Genomic DNA, 8,575 nt, shown 5'->3' with positions numbered 1-8,575 from the left:
TGAACATGTTTGGCTCCTTTGTCAAAGATAAGGTGGCTGAGTGTGTTTGTAGTTGTGTCTCTATCTTCTAACCTGATCCACTGATGTTCAGGTCCTTTTTTGTGCCAGTACTGTGCTGACTTTATCACAGTAGCTTTGTAATATAATTTCAAGTCAGGAATTGCGATGCCTCCTACCTTTCCTTTGTTTCCCAGGATTGCTTTTGTTATCCTGGGTTTCTTCTGGTTCCAGATGAATTTTAGGAATGTTTTCTCTAGATCTGTGAGGTATACTAATGGTATTTTAATTGGCATTGCATTGAATCTGTACAACAATTTTGGCAGTATGGCCATTTTCATAATGTTATTCTTCCTGTCCATAAGCAAGGAATATCTTTCCATTTTCTGAAATCCTCTTCAATCCCTTTTTTCAGAGCACTATAATTTTCATTGTATAGATATTTTACTTCTTTTCTTAGATTGATTCCTAAGTATTTCATCTTTTTAGATGCTATTGTGAAAGGTGTGGTTTCCCTAACTTCTCTCTCAGTGTGTTTGTTGTTTGTGTTCAGGAATGCTATTGATTTTTGAGTGTTAATTTTGTATCCAGCTATGCTACTGAATTTGGTTATTAAATACATAAGCCTTTTGGTGGAGTTTTGGGGGCCTTCTATGTAGAGTATCATGTCACCTGCGAACAATGATAATTTCACTTCTTCCTTTCCTATCCTTATTCCTTTTATTAATCTTTCTTGTTTAATTGCTCTAGCTAATATTTCCAGAACTATATTGAATAGGAGTGGTGACAGTGAACATCCTTGTCTTGTTCCTGATTTTAAAGTGAAGCCTTTCAATTTTTGACCATTTAATATGATGTTAGCTGTTGGTTTATCGAAAATGGCTTTGATCAGCTTGAGTAAAAGCCATCTATTCCTATTTTCTGTAGGGTTTTCATCATGAATGAGTGTTGGACTTATTGAAGGCTTTTTCTGCATCAGTGGGGATGATCATGTGATTTTTGTCTTTGGCTCTATTGACATGGTGTATTACATTACTTGATTGGCATATATTGAACCTTCCCTGCATTCCTGGGATGAATCTCACTTGGTCATGGTGTATAATCTTCTTGATGATTTGTTGTATTCTGTTTGCTAGTATTTTATTGAGAATTTTTGCATCTATATTCATGAGGGAATTTGGCCTGTAGTTCTCTTTTTTGGTTGGGTCTTTCTCTGGTTTTGGTATCAGGATAATATTTGCCTCCAGGAATGAGTTAGGGAGAATTCCTTCCCTTTCAGTTTCATTAAAGAGTTTGAGAAGAATTGGTGTTAAATCTTCTCTAAGTTTCTTGTAGAATTCAGCTGTGAATGCATCAGGACCTGGGCTTTTCTTCATTGGCAAGTTTTTTTATTACATTCTCAATTTCACTGGCTGATATTGAGTTATTCAGGATTTTTATATCTTCTTCATTCAGCTTTGGTAATTCATATGTATCTAGAAATCTGTCCATTTCCTCTGTGTTTTCCATCCTTTGAGGGTAAAGATTTTCAAAGTAGGTATTAATGATTGTTATGGTTTGTGTCTGGGTATCCCCCCCCCAAAGGTACATGTAGTCTTGGAGCAGGCTTCTTGGATTTGTGATTGTTCCATGTTACAATAATGGGATTATGGGTGTGAGTGCTACCCCCGCCTTGGGGCAGGTAGTTTGTATACAATGTAAGGGAGGGAAAGGGGCTGCTTGCCACCATTCCTCCCTTTTGCTCTTGTTGTTTTTGCTGTTTTCAGCCGCCATGAACTGTTGCCCTCTGCCATGTGCTACTCTGCCTCAGAACCAGCCAAGTATGGACTGAAACCTCCACAAACTGTAAGCTAAATAAACCTTTCCTTCCTTCATTTTGGGCATCAGTTATTTTGTCCCAGCAACGAGATAAAAGTAACTAAGACAATGATCTTCTGAATTTCTTCAGGATCTGTAGTGATTTCACCCTCTTCATTCCATATTGCATATATTTCAGTTTTTTCTTTCCTTTTTTTTGATAAGGTTGGCTACGGGTTTATCTATTTTATCTATTCTTTCAAAGAACCAACTCTTTGATTCATTAATTCTTTGTATTATTTTTAAGTCTCTATTGCATTAATTTTTGCCCTGAGCTTCACAATTTCCTGTCTTCTTTGGGCTATGGGTCTGACTTGCTCTTCTTTTTCTAGGAGCCTGAGGTGCAGCATAAGATTGTTTATTTGTGCTCGTTCTGTTTTCCTGAGGTGAGAATTCACCGCTATAAATTTCCCTCTCAGTACTGCTTTCATTGCATCCCACAGGTTCCTGTAAGTAGTATCTACATTTTCATTTGATTGTAAGTAATGTTTAATTTCTACTTTGATTCCATCTGTAACCCATTGGTTGTTCAGGAGGATGTTATTTAATTTCCAACTGTTAAGGAGTTTTTGTGTTTTCTTTTGTTATTAATTTCCAGTTTCATTGCACTATGGTCTGATCATATACATGGGATAATTTCAATTCCTTTGCATCTACTTCAACATGTTCTGTGTGCTAGCATATGGTCTATTTTAGAGAGTGTCCCATGTGCAGCTGAGAAGAATGTGTATTCTGATGCTGTTAGGTGGAACACTCTGTAAAGGTCTGCTAAGTCCATTTGTTCACAAGTTTGGTTCTGTTATTTCTTTGCTGGTTTTTTGTCTAGTTGATCTATCTCTTTGTGACAATGGTGTGTTAAAGTCCCATGTTATGATTGTGTTGCTGCTTATTTCATTTTTCATGTCTGTTAAAATTTGTCTTATATAGTTGGGTGTTCCTGTATTTGGTGCATAGATGTTTATGACTGTTATCTCTTCCTCTTGAAGTTTTCCCCTCACAAGTATATAGTGAACTTCTTTATCTCTTTTGATTGTTCTTGGTTTGAAGTTCACGTTGTCTGCAAATGGAATAGTTACATCTGTTTTTTTCTTGGTTCCTGTCATGTGGAGTATTGTTTTGCATCCTTTAATTTTCAGTCTATGAATGTCCTTTTGTGTTAAATGTGTTTCTTGTATACAGCATATAGTTATATATTGGCTTATCTTTGTCATGCTATTTTCCTGCTGCTGGATCCTCCTTTTCGCTTCTGTTTAATTGCTTGCTCTGCTTGGTGGTTCCTTTCTGTTGTTGTTCTTGAACTTGTGGTCTGTTTTTTCTCTTTCTAGAGTATCTTTTAGTACTCTTTGTAGGATTGGCTTGATGCTCATGAATTTCTTCAGTTGTTCTTTATCGTGAAAATATTTTATTTCTCCATTAAATTTGAAGGATAATGTTGCAGGGTACATCAGTCTGGGTTAGAAGTTGTTTACTTTCTGTACCTGAAATGCTTCACTCCAAGCTCTTCTTGACTTGATGGTTTGTGTTGAGAAATCTGCCATGATTCTGATGGGCTTTCCTTTATAGGTGATCTGTTTCTTCTAATAGCTTTTAATATTCTGATCTTTTGCTGAGTTTCTGGGATCTTGATCACTATATATCTGGGTGTAGATTTATTTTGGTTATGGTTAACTGGAGTTCTATATGCTTCACTAACTGTATGTCTAACTCTTTTTCCATGCCTGGCAAATTTTCTGCTATTATTTCTTTTTTTTCTTTTTTTTCCAGTACCAGCAATCGAACTCATGACATCGCACTTGCCAGGCAGGTGCTATGCTGCTGTCTGCTATTATTTCTGCACTTTGGTTTTTTTTGTTTTTTTTTGTTTTTTTTTTTGTTTTTGTCATTTGTGTTGACACCTGCTATTTCATTGATACCTATTAAACTGACAGTTTTTCCTTGTTTCATCTTGCAGTTGTTGAATTGTTATTCCCTGGTTCCTTGTTGTTTTTAAGAGATCCCTCCTTTCTTGTTCATTAGTGGCAATGCTGTCTTCAAGGTCTGAAAGTCTAACCTCAGCTTTGTTCAGACAGCTTTCAATGGAATTTTTAATTTCCTGGATAGCTGTTTGAATCTACTTCATATATTCTAGTTCTTTTCTATATTGTTCACGTAAGGTTTCCATGAGTTGCCTATGCTCTTCTATTTTCTTATCAGGGTCATCTTTGGATATGCTGAACAATACTTTCATTATTGTTGTCATTTCCTTTCTTTACCTGAGACATTATTTCTGACCTGATGACTTCTATGGCCTGATGGAGTTGTTTCTTTACTTCAGTTGCTATCTTTCAGAAATTTCAGGTGTATGACTTTCAGACTCTTCTGTGTTGCTGTCTCCTGGACTTGTTCTGGGTGGTGTGGCAGTCTGGGATTGCATTTTCCTCCTTCGTTTTGTCAGTTTTGATGATCCAGAGGTTCCCTGGAGCTCAGCCTCACTCTCTCAATTGTGTGTGAGTGGCAGGGGGAGGGCCCAAAGATCCCCAGTGCTCAGTGCAGCTCCTGTGCTGGTGAGTGGTGGCAAGGTGGGGTCCCAGTTGCTCCTGAAACTTTCTTGCATTCAGTTGGCTCCCAGGCATGTATGGGAGGGGTAGGAGAGGCTCACTGGAGTTCTTGAAGCTGTGTGGAGTTGGCCCAGCTTCCACAAGAGTAGGGGAGATGCAGGTTGTGGTTACCAAGGCTTCAGATATTGCCCAGTACAAAGCCTGCTTCCCACACTGGTGGGGGAGGGGTGAAGGTGGACTCCCTGAGGCCGCTGACTCTGTCCAGGTTTCAGCTGGGCTCCCAGGGGGGTGTGGGTTGTTCTGGGAGTGACCACGTAGGCCCCAGAAGTTGTTGAGGGCTCCACATGTCTCACACAAGAGTGGGGGAGGCATGGGAGCAGCTCACTGGAGTTCTTAAAGATGTCCAGGATTCAGCCCAGCACTCACGGACATGATAGGGGTGTGCTAAGTGGCCACCGAGGCCCCCGAGAGTGCCCAGGACTCCACCTGCCTCACACACTGGTCAGGGAGTCATAGTGGCAGCTCACCCAGGTTCCTGAAGATGTCCAGGGCTCAGCTCAGCACCTGCCCACACACTATGGGTGTGGTGAGTAGCCACAGGGGGATCATGTAAAACTTGTATTAAGTAAATTAGTATGGTTTTCTCTTGTTAAGTTGTCTTTTGTCTCAGGGGCCTGAGCCATGAACATCGGATGGGTGAGGAAAAGGTGTTTCTCCTCCCTTACAGAGGTCACAGTATCACCTGGACCCCTGATGTCTCCAGCCCCACTGTCCCATGGACTTCAGCCTGCTTTCCTAGGGTTTGACTTCTGAAGGATGGGCCCATTTTTAGTAAATTCCTCAAATGATAGAGGTTATACTCTCTCCCTCCATGATGGATTCCAGGGTAAATGCAACACTGAACGACAGTGGGAAATAGCTCATCACTTAAAGTGAAAAGTCCAGAAAGAAGACAGTAGAACAGGACAGGCTGACTGACCTGGCCATAAATCCAGCCATGGGACCGACCAGGGCAAGTGAGTCGGATGCTACTTCACCCCATCTTTACTAACCCAACTTGATTCTAATTATGCTAGGCTGGAAGTGCATGCTGGTAAGTTCCTGGCCATGCATCCCTAACATAAGATACAGGGGCTACATGGGAAGGTGGGATGTCACATGTCATAGATGCACCTGCACTCACAGGTATGCTGCTGCCAGAATTTCATACATATTGGTTATTATGCAATTATTCCTGTGTTTCCCTTCATCAGGCAGGGTGGACAAGTCAGAGTTGAGCAGGTAGAATTGCAGGTTGATGGGTTAACCTAAGCCTGGGGAGACTAACGAGAATCTGATCTCACAGTACCAATCCCAAAGAGTCCCCTAAATCCTCCTGTAATCACAGGCATTCATGTCAGAACACGATCCAAACCATTGTCTTTTTTAAATGTTCTATTCACCAATACGCAAACAAACAATAATCATGGTTGAATTAATGCTTTAAATTCTACCCTATCCAAGGGAAACAAAGACTAAAGTGAGCAATAATCCATTAAGCAGATTGGCAGGAGTCCAGCCCTACCTCCTCTTCCTTTCTATTTTGAGAGATTCTTAAATACACCTTCCCAACCACAATGAATATCATCCCATTATTATGTAACGTAACTAAGAATTCAAATGGGACCGGTGCGTGGAAATCTAAAATATTAAGATATTCTGATTTTACCTTTTCAAAAACTGGTTTATTAAAAATAAGTATTTTTAAATATAACCAAATTAAGGTACCTCTTCCTCGTTAGGAACCTCCTCTGGTCATCTTTTTCCCCTTCTGCAAAATGGTGATGAAAAGCTGTTCTCTCTCATCCACTGCCTGTCTCAGAAAGCTACTGTCTGTTGACATATAAAATTTCCTCACTTCTAAGATGTGTGTGTTTTGTATGTTCACATTTCTGCAATTGGGATTCATCTTACAGTCTACTTATACTTTTAATAATAGTGCCTCTCCCAAAATACTGTTATTAAATAAAATATTCTAGAACCCAAGAAATGTATTTCTCTTGTGATTGTAAGAATCCTTCTCTTCAGAAAGGAAAATTCTTTTTCCATTGAAAGGTTCTGTGGCCTTCTAGCTCCTAGCAGGTAAGGAAACCAAAGAACACCAGCACTAACAACTACACCCCTGACCTCTGTGGTCTCACTAGGTGCTGTAGTTGCCTTTTCACCTGGTCTCCACTGTCCTGCCAGCTTTCTAATCCCAGTTCCTCTGAGAGCTGACTCTGCCACCTCAAATAATTACTTTGCCTTCATAGGCCTCAGTCAACTCCCTGCAAAATGGTAATAAAGTTTCACCAACGTCATAGGTCTGTTAAATCAATCACATAATTCTTAGCAGTATGGCAGGGGGTGGTACATGCATTGAGTGGCTCAATGATGTTAGCCACTATATTAAGTCATAAATGACTATACAGCTATGGAATTACACATAACTAGTGGTTAACTTCTTAACTGACCACTGTTAGTTTAGCAAAAGATGAATATAGTAAAAGATAATGCTCTGGGGTTTAGGAAGAAAATAGCAGAGAAAGAGAATTATATGGAGAATAGAGTGAGAAAGAAATAAGAAAAGTACAGCCTATGTTTAAGGAAATGTTACTTAACAAGAGGCCATAGAGTAAGTTCTGACTGAAAAAGCATAATATAGGACACAGGCTACACTGCTATAACCAAGAGACTCCAACAAATCAGCAACTCAAACAAAAGACAGTTATACTCTTGCAAATACAATTCAGAAGGAAGTTTGTTATAAGTGTGGGTCATGGGATGGGGGGGATCTGTATCCAAAGGTTGCCTGGTGTCCAGATTTCCTCTGTTTTGTGGGTCTACTGTTCTAGCTTGGGGTCTTGCAAGGGGAACAATACAATACAGAACACATATTTTATAAGATTATTTGTAATAGTCACCCAAAGAATCATATACAAAGAGAGTGCAGGAAATCTGTCCACACACTAAAAACCAAGAATCCAGCTGAGGGCCTGGATCCCATGATAATGTCCTGCATGAATCCAGCTGAAGACCTGAGCCCATAACAATGCCTCCCGTGAATCCAGATGGAGGCCTAATGCCCATAACAATGTCTCATGCAGGCCTGTTTCACAGATCTGCCCCGGGAAGGCCCAAAGATCAGTGGTGGAATCTAGAAAGTCTGTGCCAGTGGGATGAAGAATCTGTGCTAGCAGGCTGAGGGATCTGCACTGGAGCCAGGAAATGACACTCAAAGGACCAGAGCTCCTCTGAAAAGTACCACAGCCATCCTCAGCAACAGTGAGGTCCCGAGCTCCTCCAACAATGAGGGAAGCCGACTTCCCATCAGGAAAGCCAACTCAACAAGCTTCTCCACAAGACTGAGCAGTGCACCATCTTCCCCTTCAGAACCAGAAAACGCTGCTCAAAGTGAGGACAAGAGCTCCCCCAAAGTGAGCTATAGCCATTCTCAGCAACAGTAAGGTCCTGAGGACCTCTGATGATGAGGAAAGCCGAGTTCCCATCAGGAAAACCAGCATGACAAGGTCCTCCAGAGAACAGCCCAAGAGAACCAGCAGCTCCCTAACAGCTTCCCACCCGCTTCACCCAGTTCCCAAACTTCACCCAGTTCCCAAAAGCCTCTCAACTTCTCCCGTTCTGCCTCTGATGCTGCTGGCAACAATCCTCAGGTGGGACTCCCATACCCAGCACCACGCTGGTTAAGTTCAGCTGGCTGTTACAAGTAGTTGATCACCAGTTGTCAATCCATCACATCTGCTATCCCCTGAAATGATATTTTCCTCCAAATTAGCGAAGTCTATCTCTCATGCATCATGTCTGCTGGTCAGATGTGGGAAAGGGGATAGAGAAGAATTGGAAAAGCATCAACCTCCTGTCTTACGGAAATGCCTAGAAGTTGGACACATCACCTAGGCTCACTTCCAACTAGCCCAGAGCCACACTAAGCTGCAAGGGAGGCAGGAATTGTAAGCCAACTTCCCCAAGGGGAAAGAAAAGACTGGCTGATGGGGAGACACTGGAGAGAGTGGGCATCTCATCTAAAGACTCTGCCCAGCAGGGAGCTGAGCTCAGAGGGCTGAGGCTACCACTGCATTGAGTTTCCCCCTCAAAGAAGTTCTCTTCTATGAACCACATAGCTCTGTTGTGAAATAGGTAACAAA

Source organism: Chinchilla lanigera, unplaced genomic scaffold, assembly GCF_000276665.1.
Source record: "Chinchilla lanigera isolate Chin_1 unplaced genomic scaffold, ChiLan1.0 scaffold00040, whole genome shotgun sequence".
Lineage (NCBI taxonomy): Eukaryota > Metazoa > Chordata > Mammalia > Rodentia > Chinchillidae > Chinchilla > Chinchilla lanigera.
Note: the sequence above shows the minus strand (reverse complement) of the source record.